We start from the raw sequence: 18,235 nt of genomic DNA on the forward strand, positions 1-18,235 counted from the left end.
AACGTTCCCGCGGAAAAGTGAAGGAGTTTCGCGGCTTTTTTGTTTCGATTGCTGGGTGGGCCTTCTTGCTGTGCTTGCTTTCGTTCTCCTCGTCATGACCGACTCGCCAGAGCATACTGCGGCAATGACATCGTTGCAGTTATTTCAGGAGGTCTAACAAAACACAGTGACAGTGAAATCAGCATCAGCGACGAAGATACCAGCTTAGCTCCAGCTCGAATGACGACGATGCAACCGTTCTCGGCGAAGTGATTTCCGAGTCGTTCGTCTTGCCAGCGAAGAGGCCCAAGATATCGCGTTACGTCAAAGACGTTGTGCGCGCCTATTCGGATGAAGAGCTAGGTTTGTCGTTTGTTCATTTTGTGGTCTTTGTAATGTAATTGGAATAATTAGAACACATACGTCGAATACTCCGCAGATGGAAGTGGCCTTCGGAGATGACGATCGCTTTACGACATACGTATTTGGTATTGCTTGATTGCATCCTACGGCTTGTACAAGTACTTCTAGTTGTCGTCATCGAGTTTACATAACTGTAAGGAAAAATAAGTTATGTCTTAACGTCAGGGTCAACGTTAATGAACTAGTAAAGAACAAATTTGTTCGCCAAACCATGAAGTTGCGATCGGACTTCATGCTTTCAGCAAGATAGTAATGGAAACCGAAACTGTTAAAAAGCGAGGTCAGACGCTCAGAAAAAGGTGGCGCTAGGTGCATTACGCGCGATTGCTCCGCAGCACGTGCCACTGGGGTGGATCACGTGACCGATCGCTCACGGAGGACAACCGCACGACGACCGCTAGGGCGGCGCGCTCGGCATCTGCCAGGGGAAGGGGCAATTATATGTATGTAAATCGATTCTTATTCCAGGTTTGGGCAGTTGTGTGGACACTTCTACAGGTCTGCAATTACGGTAGCACCAAGCATCGGCTGCAAAGACGCTTTGTTCTTTCTCAGGGTACAGAGCACTTTCGTCGCTTTGCTAGAGAAGCACGATGCAGTGTATCAAGCATTCGTGAGGCATAATAGGGCACTCCCATCGAGTAACTCAGTTCTGTTCTGCGTGGCAGTCGACATCTTACTCAAGATACTCAAAGTGAATAAAACGTTACTGGCGGTAACAATAAACACTTGAATAACCCTCTTTTCCTTTGTTTCTTTCTCAGGGACAGCAATACTGGAAGTAAAACCACATAAGTAATCTATTACTTTTTGGACTAAATATCACTTACTTTTATGGAAAAGCAAAGGTAACCGTAATTAATTACAATTTACAGTTGAGCAATTGTTAATGTAAGTGCTTTGTTTATTTATTGTAGTAACATGTAAATATCTGCTTAAAAATGAGCACATTACAGCTACAGGGTAATACAATAACCCACAAACTGCCAAATTCTTGCAAGGAGCGTGTAGGAGCGTTCAGAGAGTCTAGGTATTTTTGAGTGGGAGTTTCTGGCACACAATCGCCACATTTTTATTTTTCCCGTACCAAGAACCTAAGGCAACTAGAAATATTACACAATGAAACACGTGTCGTCGCGTTTGTGCTCGTCTTTATTATTTCCGTAATGTATAATTTATTTACAATTTGGTTGATTTATATTAACGTGCAATAAATACAAGGAAGTTAGTTCTGGCGTGTATGCATCGTCCCATTAGGTATATTCGATTGAACTGTGAATATTTGTGCTCACAAAATGGAGTGCAATAACATCGGCATGAGCATAAATGAACCCAGACAAGAACGAATGCATGGCCATTCAACATTGGCCAGTGGCGTACATATATTCTCGGATTTGGACACTCGAAGCCGGAACTTAAAGTCTCCGACTTCGGAAATGATACGATTAAGACAAGTATGCACAGTGCCGCACACGGGACGTGCAATACATCGTTGTTCGGCAGTTCTCTCTTGAAGCTTCACTGCATACACACTTCGTTCGGATCTTGGTGTGCCTGTCCTCTCCTGCTAATTTCACGTTCACAATTGTTTTTAAGCATCTAGGTACCGTTGTCACACAATTATGAATATTTCTACTATTAGCTTATTATATGTCCCCGTTGCTTTCCTCCTCTTCCTTTTTGTTATATTTTTAGAGGGGTAAGGAATTCTCTCCCTACCAAAGACAAATCGTAGCTCTCAACGACGCAATTTATTTCGAACAGCCGAAGGACTGCCCCGTCCCGACGCAAATCGAGCAGGTCTGAACACCAAACGTTTGCCACAGAAAGAAAATGTCTTCCTCCGAACAAAAAATAATACTTCAATTTTCACGGTGAAAACGTAGTTCCCCAGCAACGGTCCCGTCGTTTTCTATATTTTTTTCTACGCCCTTTTCGTCTCCTATACGCAAAATATAGAAAGACAAAAAAAAAACAATAAACCCACAAAGGGAAAACGTCAAGCGCATTCACGCCTCATCGCTTCTCCAAACGCCGCGATCCAAAACGTTTGTCCGGGCGCTTCCCCCTTGGACGCCTGCGCGCCAATAAAGCCCGGGTCGAGAACGTCGCGCAAGGAGCGATGAATGATGATGATGACCGTGATTTTCAACATCCCGCTCTTCCCGTGTCGCCGCAGCAACAAACCGATGAAATCGTACCGAGGAAGAGGCACTGCAGCCTGATAAAAAAAATACACAAAAAAACAGGATCGGTGGGTTAAGGAAAAAAACACAAAAAAGGTAAACTAAAAAAAAAAAAAAAAGAAAAAAAAGAAAAAGAAGTGTGCGAGCGTGGGGCGCTCGGGGCCGCAGTGAAAATGATTCTCGGATCAGACTGGTTGAAATCGTCCGGTTCGGAGCCTGACTCGGGAATAATTCTTTTCGGCAAAGGATGCTCGTTGAAGCGAACGAACCGCGGGAGAAAGGGATTCCCTCCTGTGCTATTACGGAGAATCCATCTTTATTACCCGTGCCGCCGGTGCAAGGCCGGATTCGGGTCTGCTCACGTCGAGGTAAACGCGAGTCAGGGACCCTCGATGAAGTGACCCAGCAGCGATTGTGCACATAGGGAGAGGGAAGCATCAATTTACAGCGCCGGGGAATAATCGGTTGCGCTGACGCCGTGTCCTTGCGCGAGATAGATCGTGCTGCTCGTGTCTCGGGGTTCAAAGGGCTCTCCTTCCGACGCCGACGACGGCGCGCACTGCTGCGCACTCTGCAGCTCTTTCCGGTAAACCCATGCTGGAAAGTGCGAGCTGTTTTCCACGGGGCAGAACAGAGACGACATGCGTGATGTGCTGGTTTCAGCTCCGATGTTTACTTCCTCTCCAGTTCCCGGAGTATTGAAGTAGAAGGGGTCTGCGCGGGATTTGTACCCGGAACCAGATACTGCATACAAATTTATATTCGAGGATCTTGATTCCGCCCAGGAGGGGCTCGGAGATGTCTGGAGAGGGCAGCAGTCTGAACAAATGCCCAGATTCGTAAAACGCTGATGTAGCCAATAATGCCGAAGAGTTTCGGCTCCTGACAATATTTCGACCGATGAATTCCATACAAATGGTTTGTGAGCAGATAAGGGGAAAATGCACTAAAGACAGAACTTTCTTTAAATTCTTTGTGATTGCGTTTTTCTTGCTTTGGGACGTGAGGGTTGTCTCGAAGACCTTTTGAACCATTGAATAGAGCTCTCTTTTGTGGCTTTACGATGAATAGCGATAAAGCAATGTTCGTACATTGCAGCAGACCCTTTTTTAACCTTTTATATGAATTGATTGGACTCAAAACAGTCTAAAAGTAGCTATTCATATATTACAAAAAAATGTTCTCGAGCTTACTAAATTTTGTTTCGAATGCGAAAGTGTTGTCAGCCTAAAACTCTTTTCTAGCAACGCTGAACAAATTATGGCATCGGTGAACACAAGTTCATTGATCGTATAGTAGTTTTTCCTCCAAAGTGAGTCCAAGAGGTTTAACGATGCGACCTAAACGTTGTTGAAGCTTAGTTTATTAGTCGCTGAGAAGCAGAAACGAAACGAGAGAAATGTTAGGCTTTCTAGTCCACTTCCCCTGGTGGGACCGAAATGAATGCTGGTTCTGACAACGTCTTCCGCATTGAATTTAAAGATGTGCAAGGTGGAAAAAGAAAAAGGCCGTATGTTTAAAACAGACCGTGTTGTAAACATTACCTAAAATGTAACGAAATGCGTTACTCAGTACTTGCAAATAAAAGGAACCCTTTACCGATCCACGCTATCTCAAAATACGAGAAAGGCGTTACCGTTGCAGTTACCGATAAACTATAATGCACGCGTCATACCGTTACTTTTTATTTACCAGTGCATATGTTGTGCTGTTTTGACATTACACGTATGCATAAGCGCCAAATTATCAGAAACGTTACGTTCATATCCAGAAACTGAACATAATAACTTTAACATATGTACCGTTCCATCTGAATGCTAAAAAAAAAAAAAAAGAAAACCGACTTAAAAAGTCGAAAAACTCTAAAATTCATGACTTTGTGCCCAGAAACACGATAAATATCGAAGTGCAAGTGTTTTCAGTTTTTTTTTTTTCTAAGTTACATTTATTTTGAGCGACCCACACACAACTTGACGTGCCAACCTAATAGTTCACTTAATAATGCCAGAAAGTAGTATGGTTCTTCGGACTCGATTAAAAAACATGAAAAGTAAGGACAAAAAAATAATAGCGAAACACATTCTAAATTTACGCTGTTCATAAAAAACGTATAGGCTAACGTGCCACAAATCTATTCTAAAGGATTATGCTTCAATTGAAGGCGTGTCATAGATGCGTCAGCATAATATAAATCAGAAGGATAAATATATAGGATAAAGTATTCCGAAGAAGTTGTAACGAGTGGCAAAAATATGTTACTCCTTACTCGAAATATGTAACTTAAAAACGAAACCCTACAGAAAAGCCCATAATAACTTTTCAGTATCTGGATTATGGAACTGGAAAATTCTTTCTGGAAACCCGAAATCCAGATTGTAGACAAAGGAATAATTTCTGAAAATTTAAACTCCAGTTAGAATCCAGATAGATTTCCAGTTCCATAATCGGGATAGCGAAAACTTATATTAGGTTTTTCGGTAAAAAATCCGTTACAATATTGAAAAAAAAAAGTAACGAGTAAGTTACAATGTTCGAAATAAAACGCGTTAGGCCGTTAATGATAACACGTTACCGCCATTACTGAGAACATGTGATCGTTTGGCAGCTCAAAAATCTAGGTACAGTTTCCACTAATATGAAAGACTCAACAAAGCGCGTGGCGAAGGCGGCTGCTTGTGAACACGCTGCTTGTGCTTTGGAAAATTCGGTGTCGTTCCAAGAAAAGGGAAGGTGCTTCGTCAGTGCGCGCAGACTCAGCTTTCCTGCGTTACGAAATTCCCCTCCGCTCGAAGCTCTACAAAACTGTGCAGAAGGCGCAGAGCACCCAGACCAGCCACCACCCAGGCCGCGCGCTCCAAGTGAGTCTAACGTTGATGTCTGTTGTTCTCTAAGTTATTTTTTTTATTATTAAGTATGTTTGAACGGGTGCGGAAAAAAGCTTAAACTGTTTCGAGACTAGTCAAATCACGGAGGCGACAATAAAGTGTGAAGTTTACAGTAAATTTCAAATGCTCAACTTTAATACAAGCGGCAACAACGTAAAAAAAAAAAATAAAAAAAAAAGATTGGACTTTTTTTTAGACAATAAGGTCCGATTTCAGTCAAGGTGAGATCCAAAGCGTTCTCGGCTACTGATTGGATGTGGCGCTACATTTTGCGCGATTAGACATTTTCAGCCCGGTAACGTGTTGACGATCGGGCATTATTTTGGAGAGAACGTCTCACCAATACTTAAATATCGAGAAAAGTGTTGCGGCCTCATGTGTGCTTGTCCTTAATACACTTTCATTCGCTAGTCGATCCCAGCTTGTGCACGGCAGCAAGACAACTTGAGATTGGCAAACGAAGCGCCGGTTGCCAATGGTTTCGAACGTAAAATTGCAGACAATCACGATTACAGCCTGCGACCGATATCACTTCGCATCGGCGCACGGTTTGTAGCAGGTGTTAAACTTTTTTTCTTCGGTCTGCTGGCAGACGACGTACGGCGTTTTCCTGTTTTTCTTTTTTCTTCTGGCAATGCCACTTCACAGCAGACAAGCCGCGTTCTTCGATCGCGTGAGCGGACAAACCGTCTGCGAACGCTATCTGCGATCGCTCCTTGAGAGGCAAATTTGATCTCGATCTCGCTCTTGCGGTGACCAAAAGCGAAGACCATCGGCGTCTTTAAAAAGTTTCTAAATGTAAAAAAAAAAAATTGTACAATTTTTTTTTAGGAATGACACTCAGGCCTTGCCTGTATTTTATATTAGCCTTGCGCTTATTTCCGACAAACATTACACGGAAGGTAAACGTAACTGTCATTTCCGAAGGAATTGTTACAAAACTGCGGGGCCGGCCCGTCCGAGAGTACTCCGTCACTGCGGCTCCAGTAACATCACGCCGTGCGGTTCTCATACCATCCCAGCGGACCGCAAAGCCTCGCCTCCAGATGCTCACAGCTGTCTCGAAATCGTTCTTGTTTCCCATGTTTTACTCTTTTTATTTCTTGACTTTTCCACTGGTCCGCCATACTTCGAAATGAATCTGAAAGATAGAAAGACGCCGACGGGAGGGCGCTAGGGCCACAAAGCTTTCGCGGCTATTCTAGAAAAGTAAACACGAAAGCAAGGTTGAACAAAGCAATATAAAAAAAAAAAAAAAAAACGTGTGATTGGCAAGAAAAAAAAAAGAAGAAATTTTTTGGGAGAACTGTTTGAATTCGGGACTCGTAGACAGCGGCGAATGAAAGCCTGTGCGGGAGCGCCCACGCAATAGGAGGGGCTGGCGACGCGTGACGCTGCGGTTGGAAGACAAACGACAGCTTCCGTGCGAGCCATGCATCCCATGCCCTCTTGCGGCTGAGAACCTGCCCACAGCCTTGTGGACGCTTTGTATCTAAGTGAGGAAAGATCTTAGGAAGTTGTTGGAGAAAAGAGAACTTTTAAATAAGATAGATTTTTTTTCTTTTCTTTTTTTTTTTTACAGTTCAGCGTGCTCCTTGCTAGGTTTGTGACATCACTCAATTTGAGTCGCTGAAAAGAAAAATAGAGGCATTTGAACAGAGGGACACCACACACCGTCTCCGTAGACAACGTCCGAGGGTGTGCATATTCTCCCTGTTTTTATGTGCCCTGATTTTCCATCCCTGTTTCAGGTTAAGTTATTTCATGTTCACCAGATCACGTTCGCGCTCACTTTCATATTTCCATAAATACGGACTTAGCCACCAGCGCTGTTATATCGTGCTGCTGAACGCTATATTGATGCCCAGTTCGTTGACGGCAGCAGCGACCACGACGACCGCGATGACAACGATTTATTACTAAAGACCATCGACTGTAAGACGAGCACGGAAAACGATAGCGCTCCGGACTCATAGGAATGTCAGACGCCACGTCCGAAATTCGGTAGCGTGTTTCGACTCACGTAATCTTAGGTGCGCCAGGCCAATGACTACAGTCCCGCTGTCTACAGTGACGGACATCTTGTCTCTGGTCCATGATGTCACTTCCAGGCCTGGACGCAAGCATCCAAGACATAGGACTTGAAAGTAGGCATCATGAGACTGTTGAACAGCAGTGCAGATGGTTGATTGAATATTGACCTCCATCAGGTTCCTGTCCGACCCTTATCCCAAAGCGGCCCAAGAGCAGCCTGCCGCCTCCACCGTGCTACAAATGCACCGCATGACTGCCAGGCAACATGGTGCAAAAGCACACGGGCTTTGTGCAAGGTAAAAGCTTGGCCCTCGCTAAGTCCTGTAGATAAAAAGGAACCCACTCTAATAAAGCTGGAAAGCAGGGTTACTACTGCAACAAAGACAAGACTGGAGTCTCGTCCAAGACGAGCAATGCGCATTGGCTTCAGAAGGGACGGGCGCTTAATCCTCGGCCCCCAAAGGGGGTGGGGGGTGTTATGAATGTCTGAACTGAAGAGAATAAAGGTGGCTACAAGGGGGGCGGGCGAGATGTGGGAATCACTAGCGGCATCTATATCCTTGTCACCGTTGAAGTCGGTAGCTACGCGTTCCTTTCGCGCTTACAAGAAGAAGGAGAGAAGTTTTAACACTCTGTAGCTGACCTGCGGCGTCTCGCCAAAAGTTGCAACTTTGGCGGGACCCTGGACCATATGCTGCGGTACAGAATCATTTGTGGTATGCGGGTTGATGAGGCACGACGTTTCTTACTCACACGTAAGAAAGTGTACCTGGAAGAGGCGGAAGAATTCGCAATATCATCGGAGACCGCCGATGATATTGCTGGCGGTGTGTATTTCGTTCAAAGTCGACGGGGCAATCGTCGTGCTAGCAGACAGGGTGCCAGCACCAGCAAGGTCAGTACACGCACGTTGTGTTGAATATACGACGCGCATCACGCAGCGGACGAGTGCCGACACCGCAAATCTGTGTTTCACAAGTGTGGCAAGAAGGGGCACTTGGCCAGGGTATGTTCGTCGGGTTGCGCTGCTCAGCAAGGAGCGTGCACGCTGAAAGATTCAGAAAGCGACGAAGAAGGTGAGGAAGAGATGCTCCACGGCCTGGTCGCTCACAGTTCGTCTAACAGAGACATCGTGCGACCGATCGAACAGGACTTACTGTGGGAAGACCGGAAGCTACGCAAGCTTGTGGATACGGGATCACCAGTGAGCGTGATACCCAAGAGCCTTTTCAAGAGACATCGCAAGTGGTGGCCTGCGTTGGAAAAGACTCCCCTTCGCTTGTCGTGCTTCCTGAGACCTCTGCCGGTGCTCGGTAGAATTTCCATTAGGGTCCAGCACGGGCAAGCACTGGTGAGGAGCGTTCTGGTCGTTGTAGATTGCGAAGGACCCTTACTGTGTGACCGAAACACGATTCAAGCGTTCCAGGATGTTGGTGCGTCGCTGCTAAAAGTGGAAATGCCCTTTCATGTGAACTTGCTGCACGGAGACGCAGAGAATGTTGGAGGAATTTGCTGACGTATTGGAAAAGAAGTTAGGCTGCTGTGAAGGCCCACCCGTGAAGCTATATAAGAAGGAAGGTGCTCTCCCCCGCTTCTGCAAGGCGCGACCGCTGCCATACGCACTTCGTGAAAAAGTGACGGCGGAAATCAACCGTCTAGTGGCAGATGGGGAGTGGGCTACACCAGTTGTGCCGGTGGCGAAGAAGAACGGTGCTATAAGGCTGTGCGGCGATTTCAAGCTAACGGTCAACCCTGCTACACACCTGGAGCAGTATCCACTGCCGAAAATTGACATTTTTGCATCACTGTACGAAGGAGAGGTATTCAGCACACTCGATTTACGCAATGTGTACAATCAGCTTCCCCTCGACGAGGAGACTCGTAAGATGGCTGTGTTAAACACGCACCAAGGCTTGTACCGCTAAAACCGTTTGCCTTTCGGCATCGCGTCCGCCCCAGACCTGTTTCAACACCGTATCGAGTCGCTTGTGCACGGCCTTCCACGTATTAAAGTATATCTGGACGACATCATCGTTGCAGAAAAAGAGAACGATACTTTCACACTCTGGCAGGTGTTTCAGCGGCTACGGGACAGCGGCCGTAAGTTGAACCAAGCAAATGCAAGTTCCGAGAGAAACAAGTGTCGTTTTTGGGACGCAAGATTGACGCCGTGGGTCTGCAGCCTCAGCGAGACAACCTCGAGGCAATGACACACGCGCCCGACATTGGTAAGCCGGCTGAAATCCTTCCTGGGGTGAGTCACGTATTACGCCAAATTTTTACCTAACCTGGCAACGACCTTGGCTCCGCTATATCGGCTGCTGGCAAGAGGTGCATCATTGCGATGGGGTCAAGACCAGGAGAGGGCCTTTCAAGAGGCAAACCACTCTATGGCTGGCGCAAATTTTCTGGTCCATTACGACCCTCGGAAGCAGTTGCGGCTGGAATGTGATGCATCACTGGACGGACTCGGCGCGGTGCTGTCACATCGCATAAACGGAAGGAATTTCCCGATAGCGTTCCTTTTAAGGAGACTGATATCAGCGGAACGGAATTATTATCAACTCGAAATGAAGGCGCTGTCCGTGGTATTTGGAGTTTTAAAGTTTCGGGATTATCTCCTCGCAAACCGCTTCACGCTGGTGACAGATCACAAGCCACTAACGGCACTGTTTCATCTGGAGCGGCTGATTCCCCAAATGGCGGCGGCCAGAATTCAACGGTGGGCGTTGCTTCTTTCAGCGTACCAGTACGACATCGAGTACCGGAAGGGGCAGCAGAATGGTAATGCCGACGCCCTTAGTTGCTTGTCTTTGCCGGAACAAGAGATAACAGCAGTAGCGAGCTTATGGAGTACGTGTTGTACAGTTAGGACTTAGATGACCGACCTCTGTCTCTACTGCAGTTGGCGGCCCTGACCACCGAGGACAAGATCCTCCGGCAAGTACAGAGGTGGGTTCAAGGCGGGTGGCCACCACATTTCCGCACGGAGCAGCAGTCTTTCCAGCCGTACTTTGTCCGAAGGAATGAACTCACAGTGAGCCACTATCTGATCTACTGGGGTCATTGAGTGATTCTCCCGGAAACTGCGAGAGCGTGCATGCTGAAGTAGCTACACGGTACCCATCCCGGGATCTCGGCAATGAAGAGTCTCGCCCGGACAGTGTTTTGGTACCCGGGTTTAGACCAAGAAATTGAGAGACTTGCAAAAAAACTGCCCGCAGTGCGTGCAGTGTTGGCCGATACCCGCGGCTCTGCCAAAAGCTAACAAAGGCTGGTGCCGCCTGCACATGGACTATGCCGGTCCTATGGACGGTCACATGGTTTTTGTCTTCGTTGATTCGGACACCAAATGGATTGAGGCTGTCCCAATAAAAACAGCAACAGCGGACACAACCATTGGTGTCCTTAGAGGAATCTTCGTTCGTTTCGGCCTCCCTCAAACACTGGTATCGGACAATGGCCTGCAGTATTCAAGCACGGCGATGGCACGATTTTTGAAAGAAAACCACGTGTGTCATCTGACGACCGCACCATATCACCCGCAGTCGAATAGGTTAGCCGATCGTGCTGTTCGCTCTCTTGAAGACGGCCTAAAGAAAAACAAAGACGACACTCTACAAAACCGGATTGCCAAGTTTTTATTTCGTTACCGGTGCACTCTTGTCAAAGACGGCAAATCGCCGGCTGAGTTGTTGCTAGGCTATCAACCGAGGACAAAACTAACAAGCTTCTTTCCAAGCGGTCAAGAGCAAGAGCCCGCCGTGGCTCCCCCATCGCCCTCAATCACCAAATCACCACTACTTAATCCGGGAGCGCACATCTGGTCACGCCAGTATCAGCGGGGTCCAAGGTGGCTACCGGGAACCGTAACGTCCACGCAAGGGTGGCGGATGGTCACGCTGAACACGACAGATGGACAACAGCGGCGGCACGTGGACCAGCGGCAACGGCGAGACGCTGAGGAGAGGCTGCGAACGTAGCTAGAGGCCAGCCACGCGGAACAGACCGACGGCCCAACAGAGGATGACAGCTAGCGAGGCAGACAACAGCGGAGGACAGTGCCGGCAGCTCCAGTGACAGATCAGAAGTGGACCCAGCAACGAAACCTGTTTTACCTACGCAGCCTGTAGCAGAGGACAGCGCCGGCAATTCCCCTGAGAGGTCTCAAACGGAGCTGGCAGACCTGGTGTTGCTCAGACGGTCAAAGCGCAAGTGAAAGCCGCCGGATCGCTTGCATTTTTAGGGGGAAAGAGATGTTGTGTACTCGGACACCCGCCACGCGCGGCGCTCCGCGCGTGAGACTGACGAGCCCAGAAGCACATGCCTTGCGCCCAGGCTCTTGACCAGATTCTGGCCGGCGTCGGCGATCTAAAAGTGCCGCTCTTCCAGAATAAAACCTTCGGGTTTCCAACATGCGTTTACTTTGCTTCAGAAGGAATAAAATAACGTTTATTTTACGACGTCAATTTCGATTATGTGAAGATGTCTATGTTGCGTCGGTTACGTGGCGGGCATCCGGTCGTTCTTTTCACAGTGGTTTCTTCTTCACAGGCAGGAGTGATGGGCAAGGTTCGGTTCGCCGCATTGCACTCGCGAAACGTGACGTGTTCGAGGATATTCTTTATTCATCCCGCCGACAATGAATCTTTTATTAACCTGATCCATGTAATGTGAATGTATATATTAGTATTTTTGGCGTTATTTAAATTATGAAATTGTATTGTATCGTATTGTATTGAACTGTTTATTTATATTGGTGGTTGCTGGCTTGTGCCGTTTGTATGAGTTTTCGAGGTATTAATGTGATCTGTACCTCTCCCTTCTTCTGTAATACTGCGGCGCTGCAAAGTACAAATAAATAAATAATCACTCTGAACAAGTGTATTGCTACAGAAGTTTATAGAGTTTATATAAACAGCTGTCATATACTAACAATAAACACAAAGTAACGAAAAACTAACTTAAAAGCAGCGTCCGTTAATCATGGCAAGTAACGACATCGGTATTTTGTTATATTTGCAAAATGGTAACAGAGCTCTCTGTAGCGCGTTAGCTTTTTTTCAGGCTAACTATAGTAACGCTATATCGTTACTTATTTTCGGTAACGGGAACAACAGTGGCACCAACCGATTCGGTGGCGATTTTTATAGGGCGACCCCACAAGTGTCACTGCATGTTCCCTGCAAACACGGTAGTTTTTTAAAAATAACATGTATCTATATTTACAGCTTTATGTGAGTGCAAAGCAAGAGCATGCATGCCTTCTCCGTACCAGCGCCTTCCCTGCTCACGTAGCCATTGTCGCATTCCACAAATCACGCTCTCGATGTCTTCAAATACTGTTCCACACAGTACATCTTTCAGTGAACCCACAAGATGACGCTGACGGCGGCAAATGGGAAGGAGAGGCTGGGGGACTTGTGGAGAACCTGAGGCTTTTTAAAGCGTTAGACCATGGTGTGCTCATGCCAAATTGTCAGTCGTCATTTGCGATGCGAGGAGACCAAGGTAAATCCAGACGAGCGGCGCTCCGCCACTGATAAAAGGCCGTCGCAGCAAATGCGAGAAGGTTTTGGGATGGCAGTCCGGGCGATAAAGGAATAAATGACTGTGTGTTGTTGAAGCAGTGCGTTGTTTCATTCTTTGAGATGTGTATGCTTCGTTTCAGCTTCGGTCCGAGCGTGGCCGATGTTATGAGCCGAGGGGCCAATCAAACAGCGAAAGAGGCGCAACGTCATGGCGTGCTCTCCGCAGTTGATAGGACCAGCCGGTATTCGCCGTTTCTCTGTGCGCGCTCCTCCGGGGGCTAGTCCTATCAAGCGCAGAGAGCACGTTATGACGCTGCGCTTTTTGCGCTGTTTGATTGGCCCTTTGGCTCATAACATTGGCCGCGCTCGGACCGAAGCTAAAACGAAATATAGTAAGAAGGGAAGGCCTATGAAGTATAACGTCCATCTAAATGTGGCGATTACCTTCTTGTGATTTGATTTCTGCGTTAGGGCGAAAATGATCGCGCTGGCTCAATCTCGGGGATCCTTTTAGGCCAAACATGCAAGTGACTATACCCTCTGCTTGAGAGTTTTGAAGGAAATTGATGTATGGGTTTGAATCAATTTCTTCACGTCTGAGCATCAGCACATCCAGAATATGCGCTCCTTCAATGCTCAAAAATACTGATTATAACCTCTCTGGCGGAACACGGTTGTCTTAATTTGTTTCTTGGATTTAGCCGTCTTCGGCTATAAAAGTTTCGTCACTAGTAAAAATTCCAGAGAAAAAAAAAACAAATAAACAAAACCCCGCTCCTTTTAGAATGAATACGCTCCAGCAATTCAGAATAGATGGCTCTTCTTCGTTGTGTCTGCTCGGCTGTGAGACTGCGAGGAACCAACAATAATGCGCATACCTCTGAATTTCTAAGGGCATTGATAATTGCCACTGTTTTTTTTTATTTTTTTATTTTTTTTGCTGACTGAAGGTTGTAGGGTCAATCGTCGAGTTCTTATACAGCGATCCGCACAATTAATGCCGCCGACGAGCTGCAACATGTTTGGACTGGTGAACGTGACAGAAAGCCTCGATCGCTGCCGGCCATGAAGCTCTGTTTTGCCACTTTCTGAGGCTTTCATTCTTTGAACTCAACGTTTAATGGCGCTCGGATCAATTCCATAACATCATCCATGCATAGCAGACAAACCGCTGTGACAGTTTCCTGAAAATCTTTCTCGACCACTAAGAATTCAAAGTACCAACGTTGTTTATGACACATGTCAACCACGAACGCCATTTGAAAAGATAACTACAGCCGCGCTCCTTGTAGATGGTGGGATGAGAAGAACGTTTGCTGTGTTCTAGGAGGCAGGAACAGGACGATAAAAGGCAGATCGGTTTTTTGCCTATTCACAAAATATACATCTTTTATATCAGTGACACGTCAAGTGATAAGACGTGAACGCAGGAACACAAAATATATGAAGCTAGTTCCTATATTTTGTGTTTTTATTATTTTACACCTGAAGATAAAAATTTGTCAATATCGTTGAAATATTCAAATGTTGGTATTATATACTAGAATATTAATTATGTTCGATTTCGAACAATGTTCACGGCTTTAGTAAAATTCAATGAGCATGGATCTTGCCGATTTTTGAGTCGAGTGAGGAAAAGAAAAAGAAAAGAAACAGACAAAGGAATGTATTTTTGGGGAAGAGTATGCATTTGAATTTCGAACTGTTTTTTTTATATTTGTGCCCTAACTGACATTGCCGCGCGCTGCAGCTGGCCAAGCAGGTAGCGCGCGCGTGACCTAACGGTTATCGTACCTGGCTCCCGCGCGAAAAGCCAGCGTTCGATTCCTAGGAGCGGCGCATCTTTTTGTTCATTCCTGCAGACTAGTATTCTGGTAAATTCGAGAGTCTTGTTGCTTCTTCGAGGTCCGAATGTTTTACACGTCGAACTTTCTACGCCGATTACTCCAGAAGACCCCGCATGTACATACATAAGGGGCTCCGCGTGGCGAGCCACAGTCAGTTTCGCCTCAGCGTTCGATCCTGCTGGTTCGCCGCCTTCGACGCCGGCGACGCCTCGTTGTTATCTTTCTTTCTCCTTTCATTTTGGGCACAAGTTCGCCCCCTTAAATGTTCAGTTTACTCAGTCCTTCGCCGCCTCGTCACTTGTCATCCGTCACATTTTGGTGGAGGTGCGGGGTACCGCATGTCCGTGCAGCGCAGCCACCCGAGTTCCCGCAGTACAAGTCCGACCCCAAGCTCCCGAGGACCCAACGAAGACCAGATCGAGACTAGATCAAGTCGCCGCACCCAAGGGCTACACCCGGAATACGGACTCCTACCATCCAGGACCAGGCAGCCAGCGATGGACAACCAGTCGTCGGAGAACCCGTCCGCCGCCGCCGTCGTATACCTTCCCGTCGCAACCCGGACTCCGACGCCATTCCACGGGGAGGTCCACGAGGACGTTGAAGATTGGCTGCAACATTACGAACGAGTGGCCCGCCATAACAGATGGACACAGGAGCAGCGCCTTCAGAACGTCTACTTCGCTCTGGAAAGCACTGCACGCACCTGGTTCGAGAACCACGAAGTCTCAATTTCGTCGTGGCAAGGCTTCCAGGCGGAGCTTCGACGTACGTCCGCCAGCCAGCAGCGACGTCAGCGGGCCAAAGGACTTTTTCAAGCAAGAAGCCAAGGGCCAAACGAGAGCGTCGCAAGTTTCGTCGAGGACGTTCTCCGCCTCATGAACCGCGCCGACCCAAACGCTCCTGACGAGAAGAAGCTGCGGTACCTGATGCGAGGGGTGAAAGAGACCATCTTCGGCGGCCTTGTGCGGAACCCGCCTATCACCGTCCAAGACTTCATCACGGAGGCAACAAGCATCGAACGTGCCCTTCAAGCATGGGCCTCCCATTACCAGCGACTCCCGGCGTCGTTGCAATCTCGACTTCCAGCTGCAACAGCCCGGACCTCTGCCAGATTATCCCGGAAGTCGTGCGGGAGGAAATCAGGAAGCTTCTACCTGCTGCCTCAAGCCCGGTTACACCCTCAGTCGCCGAGATTCTCCGGGAAGAACTTCAGCAGGCGCTGCAGCCAGAAGTTTTCACCAGCGCCGCTCCCGAACCACCGACGCTGAGCTACGCCGAAGCTACCCGACGACCGCCGCCCCCTGCTCACCCGTATATGGCACCATCCCGACGTGAACCTCCAGCGATGCAGTTTTCCCGACGCCAGGAAGATCGGGCGTACGCCCACCCAGAACAAGCAGCGCCACGAAAGACCGACGTGTGGAGGACGGCCGATCGACGCCTTTTGTGCTATCACTGCGGGAAAGCCGGCCACATTTACCGTCTATGCCCCTACAGATAACTGGGGCTACGCGGGCTCCACCCGAACGACCCGCGCTCAAGGTACGACGAAGGCCCTCGCGACATTGAGGAGTACCTCCGATGCTCGCACTCCCCAGTGTCGTCTCTCCGCCGTGAGGCCCGCTCCCCATCGCCACGACGTTCAGCGTCCCCAGCGCCACTACCCCGCCGAGAGAGCCTGTCTCCCCTGCGTCGCCAGGAAAACTGAGTGCGGCAACGCCTGGAGGTGACGTTGCCGAAAACGACGGAAGCAAACAGCCTCCAAAAACGCCCGAGCGCTCCCACTCTCCCCACGCCCCGCATCGTACCGACGCCCCTGCAACGGTGTCCAACAGCCTAAACGTTGTTATCGACGGCCTCGACGCATCGGCACTCGTGGACACCGGGGCAGACTACTCAGTATTGAGTGGGAGGCTCTCTAGCCACCTTCGAAAAGTCACGACGCCGTGGGATGGACCGCAGATACGAACCGCCGGAGGACACCTCATCACGCCTATCGGAAGGTGCACCACTCGCGTCGAAATTCACGGCTAGACGTGTCCTATGAAATTCATCATTCTACAAGACTGTTCCAGAGACGTGATTCTCGGCATGGACTTTTTGTGTGAATACAGCGCCGTTATCGACCTTGGAGAAAACATATTGACGCTGCGGACACCTGTTCTGCCTTCAGAGAAACTCCAAACTGCGTCAGCCGCCGTCCGAGTCGCTGCCGACCACGTGAGTCTGCCGCCAGGATCCAGTGTTGTCGTACCCGTCGTGACCAATGCAGCTACCCGTGGCGACGTTTTTCTGGAAGGTAATCTCCAGTTGCTCCTGGGAAGAGGAATATGCGTCGCAAGAGGAGTAGTTAAAATTCAGGATGGGCGCACTGTGGTCCTCGTGACGAATTTCCGACAAGAAACGCAACACCTCACTAAAGGTGCAGCTGTGGGCCATGTCGAGGAACTCCGAAACTCCGCCGAAGTCGCAGCGATTGTTGAAGAATCATCGCCCGCTCAGCAAGACTTTACGTCACCAGTGCAGCTCCACATTGACCCTAAGCTTCTGGACCTAAAACGACAGTAGCTGAGTGACCTCCTCACCGAATACCGCGACTGCTTTGTGACGTCGTCGAAGCTGCGCCAAACTGCCGTTGCGAAGCACCGAATCGTTACTGAGGACGACGCGCGCCCTGTGCATCGATCGCCGTACAGAGTCTCCGTTAAAGAAAGGGAGGTGATGCAGGAGCAAGTCCAAGAGATGCTGAACGACGACATAATCCAGCCCTCAAGCAGTCCCTGGGCCTCTCCAGTCGTACTGGTTAAGAAGAAGGACGGAACGCTTCGGTTCTGCGTGAACTACCGGCAGCTGAACGCGGTGACGAAGACGTCTACCCACTCCCCCGCATCGACGACACGTTAGAACGGCTGCGCCAATCTCGACACTTCTCACCGATTGACCTGAAGAGCGGCTACTGGCAGATCGAAGTCGACGAACGGGACCGAGAGAAGACAGCTTTCGTCACGCCGGATGAGCTGTACGAGTTCAAGGTAATGCCCTTCGGGCTATGCACGGCGCCGGCAACTTTCCAGCGTGTTATGGACACCGTACTGGCAGAACTGAAGTGGCAGAGTTGTCCGGTCTACCTCGATGACGTCGTAGTGTTTTCCAGCGACTTCGACGAGCACTTGCGACGACTCCGAGCTGTTCTTCAAGCCATATGGACCGCTGGACTCACCCTCAAGCCGTCAAAGTGTCGGTTCGCCTATGACGAACTGAAGTTTTTAGGTCACGTGGTTAGTAACGAGGGCGTTCGGCCAGAGCCTGAGAAGACTCGCGCCGTCGCGTCATTTCCAGCGACAAGA

The 18,235-nt window shown here is 48.5% G+C and overlaps 1 pseudogene; it reads left to right on the top strand.

Annotated features, from left to right (window-relative positions):
* Nucleotides 1–7,772: 7,772 nt before the first annotated feature.
* LOC121835857 overlaps nt 7,773–18,235 on the top strand; it is a 177,008-nt pseudogene continuing 166,545 nt past the window's right edge.

Source organism: Ixodes scapularis, unplaced genomic scaffold, assembly GCF_016920785.2.
Source record: "Ixodes scapularis isolate PalLabHiFi unplaced genomic scaffold, ASM1692078v2 PGA_scaffold1__304_contigs__length_218370807, whole genome shotgun sequence".
In the NCBI taxonomy this organism is placed as follows: domain Eukaryota; kingdom Metazoa; phylum Arthropoda; class Arachnida; order Ixodida; family Ixodidae; genus Ixodes; species Ixodes scapularis.